The 13,908-nt window shown below is 33.6% G+C and overlaps 1 protein-coding gene across 1 annotated transcript in view; it reads right to left on the reverse strand.

Annotated features, from left to right (window-relative positions):
* Positions 1-13,908, reverse strand: part of PCDH11X (protocadherin 11 X-linked) — a 480,483-nt gene that overhangs the window by 8,515 nt on the left and 458,060 nt on the right. The window lies entirely within an intron of this gene.

Here is a 13,908-nt window from a genome sequence, read left to right on the forward strand (position 1 = left end):
TGCTTACTTTGACATTTCTAGCTCAATATTTGTTGCAGGTTTAAGAATATTTCTTACAGAGAATTCTCAAAGGAAAACAGGTCGTTAGTCTGAGAGTGTTATCAGCATTCTCATAATGTTGAAGCATGTATTTAGTGTATACATGATACACTTTCTTTTCTACTCCTATGCCCCTCCATTCCACCAAAAAGGAGAGGTACTGCTCTGACAACAACAAGACAACCAGTCCCTTTTTCAGTTTGCCACAGAAGTCATCCCTTGCATCATGGAATCACAGACTTAGGTTGGAAGGGACTTTTAAAGATGTCTGGTCTAATCTCCTGCTCAAAGCAGTGTATCTTGTTCAAACTATGAGAACATTTTGAACATTTTTTCCAAAAGTCTAGGCCAAACTTTAAAAATGGTACATCTCCCTTAAAAAAAAAAAAAAAAAAAAAAAAAAAGAGTGCATGTTAAAAGAGATATGCATTTCTGAAAGCTCCTGGACAAACCTTAAAATGTCTCCAATGTCTCCACCTTTACCCACTTACACGTAATAATGATCAAAAAATGTATTCATCAGCAAAATGCTCAGATTCAATAGAAGTTCAAAAACTGACAAACTGCATGGTATCAATCCAGGCTTAGGACTTTTATAAATTGCATAAAGAATTCAAAAATAATTTCAAAAAAAATAAGTAAACGATATAAAATACAGGATATAGATAGAATGCTTAAATTTAACACCATGTAGCTGAAGTCTTAATGAAAAGCCAGTGTTGAATATGACACATTTTGGATGCAAACCATCCAGTGTTACATTCAGAGCACTCTTGTTTCATAATAAAGCAAGCAACAATTAGCAAGCAATTAAGCAAATTGCCCATAATTATGCCATTGCTGAGCTATTTTTCATATTTTCACAACACAGCACATATATGAATACATGGCATGCAGTGCCAATGCTATTCTGTCAGCATCCAGAAGTGCCTCTCATTTACTGAAGCATTTTGTATTAAACAGCTCCCATCACAATTTCAGTGCTCTCTGCTCAGCAGGAACTCACCAGAGTGATGAAGATGACAACCTTATACTGCTCATCTCAGCCAATAGCTCCTAAGGAATGGGTTGTGTTCCCCCTGCATCTCCCTCATTTTTTCCCTCATGTGTATGTACTATATGTGGTACTCAATCTAAGTAGAAATTGAAGCATAATATAGGTAAATTACAGTCCAGAATTACCCTTGTGACAGAAAGCTGCCATGTGGGCAACATCATTTAATGGTCTCTGCTGGGTTAAGAGAAGAGAAATAACATTAACAATAAAATAGGGAGGGTAGAATAGTTTGTTAGTATAAACTGGGATATATTAATAAGGAAGAAGCTGAATGTAGAAACCCTGAATCATTGATCATTGCTGTTATATCAATGCTGTTATATCGATATCTTTTATAATATAATCCCTTTGGGAGAAGATTCCTATGAATATTTTATTTCCTGTATGGATCTCAATAACTTAAAAACCTAAATAAATTACTAAAATTCTAGCCTTTGAACCTTTTTATTCAAAGAACAATTAGGACATACCACTTCCCTTAGTCTTCAGCCTCATGTACAGAGCTTGCCTCCACCAGATCCCATGAGAAATCATACTCTGAGGAAGGTTTATCCTCCAGATGTTCTAAATGCGGAATCAACAGGCATGCAGGAAATCACACATTTTTGTGTGCCACCTTGGCTGGCCACACTATACTGGGTATCGTGCCATTCCAGTCACATTTAGTAGTCATTTCTACAGATAAGTCATAACATTGGTTCTCTCTTCTTCAAACCTTGCTAAAGAGGTTACTCCCATTTTCATTCTTACTTACACTCAAATATGTATATATACATACATATGTAGATTTAGAGAAGAATATTGTTGCTTACGGTATCCACAGTGTGAATACAGTGTAATTATACAAAATAGTTTTTAAAGTTTAAGGTGTGAGAGTGCATGAGAGAGAAAGGAAGCTTAGTGATTTTGTTATAAATCACTAAATACCTCAAAAGCCTGAAGATTCATGAAGAGAACTAAGAAACACTGAATTTACATAAACTCATTTGATATGGAAACAGCGGAAAACACATTTTTTTTTATAAGGAGATGAGGTGAAAAAGTCATTCTCAGCAGAATGCAGGGTGATGAATAGGGGACAAGCAGAAGTTCCTTTTCAGGAAAGTCTGAGATACCTCACATACAACAGCTTCAATGAAAAAGTATGGGTTAAAGGACCTACAGGTCTGCTTCAAACTTCAGTATTTACAACCTATATTCACTTGAGTAAGTTTTTGCTGATGTTTCTTCACAACAAGTGGGCTGTGTTTTCATGAAGTTCAAAACGCTATTATTTTAAAAAGTATTGACTTTACAGTAAAAATAAATTAGAATACTAAGTAATTTTGTTAAGTCCTTGAACAATTGTTGGCAAATATTCATGGTTCAGACACTTTAAGGAAATCCTAATTTTCAAAAGAAAACCATAAAAAAAATCAAATACTAAGTAAGCATATCTTTCCTGCAGTGACCCAAGAGGGTTAAGATGTTTTGAAATTGTGCTTTCATCAGATACACACAAACAGAAATTTAAAGTCACAGGCCAATAAAGCAGAAAACAAAAAACCCTACAACAGTCTAAAAATATTCTGTGGCTTTTATGCTGTGACTCTAATTGCATTTCAAGAAAAAAAAAAAAAAAAAAAAAAAAAGCATTTTTATTTATTAGAATGTAAAACAAAACAAAACAAAAGTTCTTATTCTTAATATGTTGCCCTTAATTTATTTTGTGAATACTTCTAGATACTTTCGTGATGTTCAAATGCAATGTTTTAAAGTGAAATCTAAGTAATACTGTTTATAGCAAAAACAGATATTGCATTTGATTGGAGGGTCAACAGCATTAATTCTATTTTCTTGGGTTCAATAAGTAAGTAAAGCTGGATGAAGCTTTTTTGACAAAGCTTTTTTTTTCCATCAAAAATGTTTCAAGTTCACCTGTTTTGTGATCCTATTGATTCAAGTGATGTTTTGGGGGTATGAAGTATGGAAATGAGTAGTTTCCATTTTCTCATTTTATTTCCAAGTAGATTTTTAAAAGATGAGAATCTTTGCTATTCTAACATTATGCAGAGATGACAGTATTGAAAGGACATGTTCTCATTTTGCCAAAGTCTTTCCTCAGATTTTCCATTTCACTATAAATTTCAAGTTCAGCCTATGTTTCTGAAAAAACAACATTGCTTGCCGTTAACTGTACTTGCAGCATGGTCTAACACAATCCACAATAATTTCTACTTCCTAAATTCGCTGTGATTCCCTTACCCCTACAGAAGAACAAGCCTTGTGCTCCACCTAATAATTATGTTTTGCTAGATTTTCAAGTTTTTACAAGTGATTAGGATAACTATTGTATGCTCAAGAAGTCACACTTCAAAATTCCCATAAACTGACCAGCAGCATGTCAGATCTCTTGTACTTATTAAGCTCATTAGTCATGATGTACAACTTTGTGGAAAGACAAGAAAGAAGTAAGACTTTGACATTTCATATCACCACAGGACAAAAGGATTCCCCTCCTGCAGCTTTTGTCCTCCCCAGGAGGACACTCCTCCATATGGCTGAAGCCCAGGTGGGTTTAAGTCTTGGAAAACCCTCTGAACTGCAGGCTCCTTGATGACTAGACAGCATTTTCTAACCACTTTTTTTCACAGCAGTTTTTTGTCATTACCACTTTGTCAATCTGCCACAGACTGCCCTCAGTGGAACCAGGTATCTACTCAGGAAAGACCTCTAAAATGTGAGATGGCTATGTTTGATTAACAACTTTATGATTGATGTAAAAATGAAATTTGAAAGGTAATAATTACATTTGTGATTACTTAGTTCTAAATCACTTATGTTTTCTGTTCCCTCTCTTTCTGGGCAGCTAGAGCAATGACTCATTAATAATAATAAAGTCATTTAACCCTGCAGGCACATTACAAGGAGAAAGATGCCATTTGTCACCAACACAAATAGAACAATCACTGAAAAATACAGAAAGACCACTACTTCATAGTTGTTGCAAATGATAAAAGGGACATTTTGCATTCGTTCTTAACATGACATCCCAATCTGTTTTTAATTATCAGCAAACATAAGGGGACAGGATACAACATATGAGGGACTACTAATAATGTATTGTCCTGCAGTGACATTTCCATAATCACTTTAAATCTATCCTATACATATGTACTAGTTAAAGCTTTCTACTCAAGAAATCATACCCCCTAGTACAGAATGAATTATCCTTTGCAGATTTAGCATACAAAACAGCTCTTTCCCAGGTTTTGAGGGTCTGACAACTGACATGCATATTACCATTACTTTAAGTGATAAGGTTTGGCATTCTTTTGCACTTACAGTTGAATACAGCATCACATATCTAAGTACATTTGTATGTTTGTATTCTTTTGGCAGGAACAATTCAGTTTTAATTCTCACGAGAACTAATTTAGCCATAAACTTCTGCAAGTTGCTTAATTTTGCAATATTTTTTAGTATTGTTCTAAACTTCACTACTGAAGGAATTCTGCAAGAAGCACTCTATATTAGCGTTTCTTGCAAATGCCCTTATTTGTAGGGAACTCATGTACATCAGAATTTACTAGATTTTTAAGAAAAATTACTGATGTAACTGCCTATCTATGAACCAAATTTCTGATGAAGAGATGAGGCTATCCTTTTAGATGAAGCTATTCTTTTTATAAATGATTTGTTCCAGAGAGAGAGAGAGACTCCTACTATGGTATTAATATGAAAACAAATGAAAGAAGGAAGTTTCATGTACGTAAGAGTCACCATAATCTGAGTTCCAACTCTTTCAGGCTAGAATTACAATTTTTTCTTTGCTTTGCTTTATCATCAGTTTTTGCTTTATCATCTTACCATCAGGTGTGTAGAAAGACCAGAGAACAAATTTAGAGTATGAAGTTAGACTGTTATTGTGTGGGGTAGAAGGGAGGTAAGCAGACCTCCTAAATCTGTTTATATTTTCCCTAGGTACCACAACAGGCTATATATAAAGATATTCTTTAAGAAAGTTAAATAAGTAGTGTTAAGAAATAACGCACATCAGGAAGGAGTAAAATGCACAGAGTAAAATGCATATTTTCACTCAAGATAGTGACAACACAGAAAAGCTTATACATGGAGTGAGATGTTTTGTCAAATTGAAAAATGGAAATAATATGAACACTACAATTTTCACATCAATTTGAGGTAAAATGTTTTGAATTACAGTCATTTTAATCTTGTTTTATAAAGAAAATTACTTAAAATGGGTGATAATTTAAAACAGCATAATCCAAACTTCATTGTGTTCCAGTCAGGCATAGAAGTGAGAGTGGCTCTGAGTGATTTCGAGCAATATCTGTACTGTAGCTCAGACCTCATTCAGAATAGACATTTAAAAGAAGAAAAGGGACACCTGACTAGTTTCCATCATTTCCCCGTGAGTACAAAACCACTTACAGTGATGTCTGCTACCTTCTAACTGGGGTTTTCAAGGGATTGCTAGCACCTTCAGAAATTCTGCCATGATTCTGATGAGGCACTAATTTCACAGTTATCTCTTTAAGCATTCAGTTGTGACCACTTTCTCCACTGTAGTTTTGCTGTTTGATTGTTAAGTTTCTCACATCACTTAAGTCTTTTCCAAATATTAAGAAGTCGTTGGCATCAAGGATGCCTGCAGGTTAGAAATATATATTATAAACATTCCCTTTTTCTTTGCTGAGGGGAAAAAAAAAAAAAAAAAAAAAAAAAAAAACGCAAAACAAAACACAACAAAACAGAAAATCCACTACCGAGTTTTAATTCTCATCTAGTTTCCTTTGAACAACCTCCAATAATGACTTTCAGAATTTCTTTAATATTATTTTTAGTTTTCCAAAGCATTTGTCAAATAAAATATAAAAAATATATTAATCTGAACTAGGGTTATAGAGGGTAGTTTACTTTTCTAAATCCGATGATTTTCTCAGCAGTTTGGACAACTGACACATGATGGGGATAATTTAGGCCAGCTCAACTTTTGACAAAATTCTTTAAAGAGAGGAGAGGAAAAACCAACAACAACATCAACAACAAAACAGTATTAGGGAACAGTCATGGCTGTGATGATTCTGGAAGATTTTAGGATCAGCAATATCATCCCAGAAAATGGGAGACAGTAATTGCTGACAGTAATGTTTTCAGCCCACTTCAATCACTGTCAGGATAACCACGAGTATTATTTTGACTTGAAACAAAGTGGTTTTGTTTGTTTGTTTTTGTTGTTTTGATTTTTCTTTGTTTATTTTTAGAAGAAAAAAAAAAAAAAAAAAGAGTGCACCAAATATAGAAGGGTGGGGATATAAAGTTAAGTATCCAAATTTTCAGGAAAGTAAATTCCATTATTTTAGAAATGTTGCGTTATTTGCATAAACATAGCTCTTGTATCACCACATGCTATGTGTCTAAAGTGAGGATTCTGGAGAGATATTTGCGCAACTCCTAATTTCAGAGAGTTGGTGTTCAGTTTTGATTCAGAGCTATTTGCATAACAAGATGTCCTAACAAAAGAAAATAATTTGGATTTTAATACATTGCATAGACCATAATTTTCTTTGGAAAAAAAAAAAAAAAAAGTGATTTTTACTCCTGTTTTATAAGTATGACTAGGCTAATAAAAACCTAATATGTGTTATTAAATGAGGTTAAATACTGCCATTCAGATTTGTCAAGGAATTTACTGCTTTCCTTAGTACATGAGATTCAATCAGCCATTTCTCTACTACATAGGATAGAGGATCCTTTAGAAAGGGAATTCAGTTCTTATAAAGTCACTAAAGCTTAGCATCCAGCACTTTAGAAAGTCTAAGTTTCAAAGTTTACGTTTAGTTTGTTAATCCTGGATGTAGCATGCATACATCAAAGTTAACCAAATAAAACTACATCAGAATAATTCTTGTTTGAGATGGAACTCCCTATACTGCCCTTTTCTGTTGTTTATAAGAGTAGATCCACAAAAGCAGGTAATTTATTTTTTTTCTTTTTTCATAAGCTCTACAGAAAAGATATTTTAAGTATGTGTTGCTCTAGCAGAAGTATATATAAAGCTCTCTAAATGTTTGGCACTCATTTCTTTTTATGAGGGTATAAACCTTAATTTCTGGAGTTGACATTACCTAATCTTTAGTGGAATACATTTGACAATCGTCTTTTCTACAGCAAGTATGGTTGGCAGGAGCAGTTCATACTTAGTCCGTATTGCAAATGGCTGCTTTAAGATCTTTCTGTGGTTTTTAATTAACCATAGGATACAAAAGACCTAAATGAAAAGCTACCAGTCAATTGCTGGCTAAACGTTCACCAGACTGTTATTGAACCTCTTCAACAATTTATTCCTTAATTCTTCTGTAGTCTCCTAGAGATGTCATTAATATGCTCAGAGTTAATTCATTATCATCTATTGCTTCTATTCAAGCTCATGTTAACAGAATAAATTCATCAAAAATGATCAGACTTGAAAAGACAGATTTGGATTCTGACAGAGAATAATTTATCATGGCTGGGAAAAAGCCTCCCACCAACTGGGCTGTTTGAATGCTGGGAGATGAAATTGTAATGACTACAGAACCTCTGTAGAAAAGGACATTAAAGTCTCAAGGAGAAAGCAAGTAAATTATAAAGCCAAGACTCTACTGCCAAAATATGTATGTTCCTGACACTGGTTCCTTTTTTTTCATTTATTTACACTCACAGGCCTCTCACTGTATGTGCTGTCTTGAGGCAGAAGTAATTATTAAGGCTCTGCTGTCCATTTGCATACTGCAGAGCAGAGCCTAGGAGGTACAGAGGGGCACCGCCACACAAGTGCAGGTGTGACAGCAGCTTTCAAAGCTACAGAAATGCTACTGATACTCTGTGCGTCGTAAACTGTGAATCAATAGATCCATGAAACAGAAGTCTTCATAATAATGCTGCATAATGTAACACTAATCTATTTTATTCAAAAATTGTTGTAATTATCACTTAAATAACAGTAATTAACAAATTGAGTAATCTACTGTTCTAAGAATGCTACGCTTTCTAGGTATCTACTTATAATCTGAATTCCAGGAACAGCTGGAGAAAACAGCGTTTATAACACATTTTAGGTGTTAAATTGATTTTATTCTCTCTCTCTTTTTTTTCTTTTTTTTTTTTTTTCATTATAACTCCATTCTATAGAAGAATCAGAAAGCACTGTGATATTGTCATGAATGTGGTACCACTGCAATATGACTTGTAGACATTTATTTTAAAGACTGGAAACTTTTGTTTAATCACCACATTATGGTCAATATTCTAGCTGTTATAGTTTCACCCAGTTATTTTATCCAGGTGGAGCAAAGGAAGAATTTCCCTTCTCCTGTACTAGAAGCTGCTGTATACTGGACACACCCATTTCCCTAAGAGATTACTCCATTTATCTATCCCTTTATATACTTTTATTCTAATCCTCTATGTACCAGAGCCATTTTTTCTGTTCCTTGTCTTGTCACACTGAGAAATTATGCTACTTCAGGACTTGAGTTTCCCCAGTTTCCCTGGGGAAGGGAAAAAACAAACAAACAAAAACCAGCAACGAGTACTCCAGACCTGCTTGAGAAATACAAATCTTACTAAGCACTGCCTAGATATTTCACAGATGATCTTAAAGGAGCTTAAATAAATATTTGTAAATATCGGTATGAAAATATCAGTATAATATCAGTAGGTTTATCTGACTGTTTCAATCAGCATATACATCCTAGTTTTCTTCCCCCTTCCATTCTTTCATATTCCAAAACCAAATAGAATCATGCTTCCAACTTCACTGCTATCACTATTTTGGCATTCCATTTTAGATTCAAGACATACACTTAATTTATTATATGAATGCCTTCAATCTAAAAAATTCAGTGGGGTGAATATGCCAAATGTCTGATTGGTAAATAATGCCACACTGAAGAAACACTATATTTAAAATTAAAAAAAAAAAAAAAAAAGTTAACATTTCCCAGTGAAGTACTGAAAAGTTAGGAAGTGCAAATTCTGCAGTATTAATTCATCTCCCTTGTGTAAAAGTGTTTTGATGCAAACTTTAATTAAATAATCATATACTATTTTTCTCATAGGACCCTTGGGCCCAATTCAGAGAGAAAGTAGTTATTCAATATTTCTTCTTATCTACTTTAATCAGCATGTGGCCATACACCTTTTTAATTAATACTTTCAAAGCCTTGTCTTGAATGCAGATTTATTCATTTCATTGCATGCTTTTTATGTCATTTTCACAGCACAACCAAATGTTTCATGAACATAAATAATATTGCATTTGGATTATTTGCTTTATTGAGGCTATTTGCATGCTGGGAAATTGAAACAAAAAATTAAAAAAGTAAAATCCTGCAAGATCTCCATTATTTCTGGGTACCCAACTTGAGCTAGCTTATACCAGATTTTTGCACACATTTTCTTTTACATTAAACTTTCTGTTGGAGTGGTGATCAATGCCATTGGCACCTAAGAAAATTTTCACCTAAGGAGAAAACATAAGAATCACAGAGTGGTTTGGCTTGCAAGGAACCTTTAAAGATCATCTAGTTTCAACCTCCCTGTTTGAACTTTACCAAGTTCAAAATCTGAATTTTGTGAAGTCTTACAAATTCCACTAAATTTTAGTATGGAGAGCAATTCTAGCTTTTTTTCTTGATAAGTCTATTCATACAAAATTGACCATATGTATGACAACTTTTTCTCTATATCCAAGTGGTGAAATCTATATTGCAATAACAAATTTCCTGGAACAGTTAGTTTTTCTTTACAGTTTATAGTTTTTGGAAAGCATTCCAAAGAATGACCTATTTTATTTTATATTTCAAGCTGTGCTTGAACTGTTTGTTATATTATAATCTGCTTCTATTTTTCCTCCTCCTTGGAATAGACAATGTAATGATTTATATTCCACTGTCGTTAGTAAATCTAACCAAATATAATATCAGTAAACCAATACACACTTTAAATAATCCTCCTGTGACAAGATCTCATTATTTTTATAAACCACTAAAAATCCCAGGGATATATGTTCTTTGATGATTTGATATGGTATCAAATCTTTCCATAAGATAAATCTGAATATATTACTAACTCTAAATTAATAAAATGTAATGATTTCATGAAATTCTACATGATAAAGCAATTTCTAGAAATTCCTCAAGGTGCTTCTCAGAATTTAACTTCAATTCTTTCACAAAGTAGATTGGACTACAGTTAGACCTCTTCCCATAATTTTTGTATGCAAATTAAAAATAAATTTAGCCATATGTAATTAAAAATACAAGCATACATCTGTGTAGCTCAAAATTACTGTGTTATTATCTCTACCGATTAGTATTTTATTTTTAAGACTTTTTCATGTATATTTCTGACATGGAATGTAAACTGTCCTTCCTAACCCCTACAGGCAGACTACAGTCTCTGTGCAGTGGAGTTAAACACTTCTTTCCTCAGGGAACAAGCTAAATACAAAGATAGATAATGAAGTGAGGGAAAGGAGACGTATGCAGAAGAAAGTATAAAATATTTAAGTGCTGAAAGTCTGTTCTTCTTTCCCCTTTCTATTTTCACTACAGTCATCATCTGTGGAAAAGTAAATCTTACAAATCATTATCATACAGATGTCAAGAAGTTAAGAATTGATTCAGAAGGGCTATGTACATATATATATATACATATATATGTACATATAGAGGTCTATTCAGCAGTCCACACAATATGGATCAAGATCAATTAGTTACATCCAAGTCAGCTCAGGCATAACTAGCTTTCATCTCCTTTTACAATACTTACTGCTTTAGCTTCTCCATTAAAAAGGCAGAAGAACAAAACCCCACAGAGCACTGCATCAATGTACCTAGCATGAGGCAAAATTTCAACCTCCCCAAAGCAAAGTCTTGGTCATTTTATTTCTTCTACTTCATAACAAAGATAGGTGATACGTTAGGAAATCTTCATTATATTCTCGATGGTCAAGCTCTTAAGAAACTAATACTAAAATATTACCTTGCTAAATGATATACCATTACCATAACATCACATTAGATCTATTACATTAGTATGTTATTTCCATGTTAAATGACCAATACCAATCTACTGATCATGCTAAATGTCTAGTAAAATAGATTACCTTACACAACATACTTGATTTCTAGTCAGCAAAGCATGCTTTTCTTCTCCTATAAGACATTAGACAAAACAAGTCATCCTTATATCTGGAGAGTTCAAACTACTTTTATACTTTTCTAAAATCAGGTCAGAGTCTCAGATCATGAAACATACTTGAATTCAAGCACCTGTGTACATGAATATCAGTGACAGTTCATGTCAATCATTTCGTGTAACTTCTGTCATAAAACATGGTAAATAGCTCATAAATCATGTTAGGAAAGAAGATAAAGGTAAAAAAAAAAACAAACTCCTCAAATCGCTGTTTTGAAGCTGACTCGTTTTTAATTTATTTCTTTTTAATAAAGACAGCTGAGATTATCTAAAAGTCGTTTTTCAGAATATATATAACCTTATCAAATTTTGAGAAGTAAGCATTGCTGGAGATACTGGAGACATGATGCAAGAAGAAGGAATAAAAGAATAAAAATAAACCCATGGGAAATGACTGGGATGTTTCCCTTAGCTATAATTTAATATTGTTATGGTATGCAAGTCTATATTGCAGGGGGAAAAATCTTTGGATAGAATCTTTGGTAGTCTATTTAAAATAAAGACTTTTCAGAGTACTTTTCATAGATCAAACAGTTGATAAAGAATTGTTTTAATTTCATTTTTTGTTTCTAAGGAAGACAAAATAGTATTTTAACAAGCGATTGATTACAGAACATATAGCAGGCACAAATAGTTAAGTTGTTGCATAGAGAATGATTTCAGTTCACAACAGATTAAATATTTATTTAATTTATTGCTCATTTATTTGTCTTTCCTGTCCTTTCCCCAGGTTCCCTCCCTTCCCATAAACCCTATGCAGAGGTGGGGCCTTGTGTTTAGTCAGTAGCCAATTACAACTTCTCAGGTGCAGTTTTTCATCACAAGGGAATATGGTAATCTTACACTTATTAATTAAACTACCATCTCTAAACAAACTGTTAAAAATCCTATATTCACAGCTTGCATATCTAATCTAGATAACAGGATAAGCAATGTGATTGCCAAAGTTCATGTAGAAATGAAAACAAAAACACCCTGTATTCATTCTTCTTTGTGGAGTTCCTAAACAAAGAATAAGTTGTACTTTCGGGTAGAAAATCTAATCTGCATTTAAATAGAATTTTTCCAAATAATAAACAAAAGCCTGAAGCAACATTTTTACAGCAAGTCATGCTGGTAGTTCAAAGACTAATCCTTCTATCTCTATCTGTAATTCTTTCTACCCTTGTATATTTATTTTCTTACCAGTTTATCAATGCATCTTGACTGTTGGAGTTCACAGTAACAACAGTATCTTTGCATTTCCTCAAGTTTTTTCAAAGCTGAGCCTAACACTTAAAACTTTGGGTGATTGGCAACTCAAGGCAAACTGCAGTAGAATCACCTTTACAAAAAGGAGGAGAAATTATTAACCTAAAGAGTGAGAAACATGACAGATTGAAGGGATGTGCTTTCATTGTGAAATACTAACCACAACAGAACAGCTTCTAAGGTACAGCTACAATGCACTATGTAACATTACTGAAAGCTTCTGATGCATTTGAAGGTGTTATTCTCTGAGTTGTAAACAGCTGCTGATGCAGATCATACAGATAACTATGCATCTCATGTGATCCAGAATAAGCATAACGGCAAATCAGATGTCACCAAATCAGCACGCATGTGCAACTTTTTTAACAGCTATCCAAATGGCTAGTTATAGTGAAAGAATGGTCTACATCTTCATTTTCTGACCATCACTTTGCTCTTCTTTGAGGCTGCAGGATAATACCACTGCCTACTTGAAGAAATCAAAAGCAGTGGCCACATAGAACTCCCCGAAATGAGAGATTTAGGTTTCAGATAGGAGGCTGCTAAATGCTAGAAATTACTTTTAAAAACTTTTTGAAACAGGGAGAGTTCAATTTTCATAAGCTACCTCGCTACACAAGCAGAGTATTTTATTCTTCTATTTAAAGGAAGAGATCTGATTCTACTTTGACTACACAACTCTCCTACTGCTTTGTCTCTGAATGGAGTATTTGTATATTTCAGTGCAGAAATTGAAAGATGACCTGAAAAAAGCGAGCTCTGTTTTAATTGTAAAAACATTGAAGAAAGATATCACTAAATGAGAAGATACCTCAGAGGGGAAAAGTGGAAGGACAGAGTTAGCATTCTAGGTGAGATTTACAAAATTCTCAGATATAAAGAAAACTAGTACCAGATGAGCTAAAACTAATTTAATTCATACTTATCTCCTTTAATAAATGTCACGCCTAATTAGTGAAATGCCTTTTTTTTTTTTCTACCTGACTCCCACTTTAGTCCTAATATCGACAGACCATCAGCACATTATCCTATACAATATTTTGTCATTCTACAGCCCAACAAATTTGACCTATAAATCTATTTCATTCTAAGATATTGTTCTAAGCTGGCACATTCTTTAAAGGGCCAAGCAAACCTGTCTTTCTTTGAACGAATACTGTCTGCAGGTATTGTGTACCTGTCAGGCACTGTGATCATTTTGTTTACAGGACTCAATGTAGGGGCTTTCCTTTGTTTGTTTGTTTCCAGAAAACAGAGTTATAACTCGACTTGTGAATTATTTTTTTTGGGGGGGAGGGAGTTGGGGGTGGGAG

Source organism: Anas acuta, chromosome 13 (genome assembly GCF_963932015.1).
Source record: "Anas acuta chromosome 13, bAnaAcu1.1, whole genome shotgun sequence".
Lineage (NCBI taxonomy): Eukaryota > Metazoa > Chordata > Aves > Anseriformes > Anatidae > Anas > Anas acuta.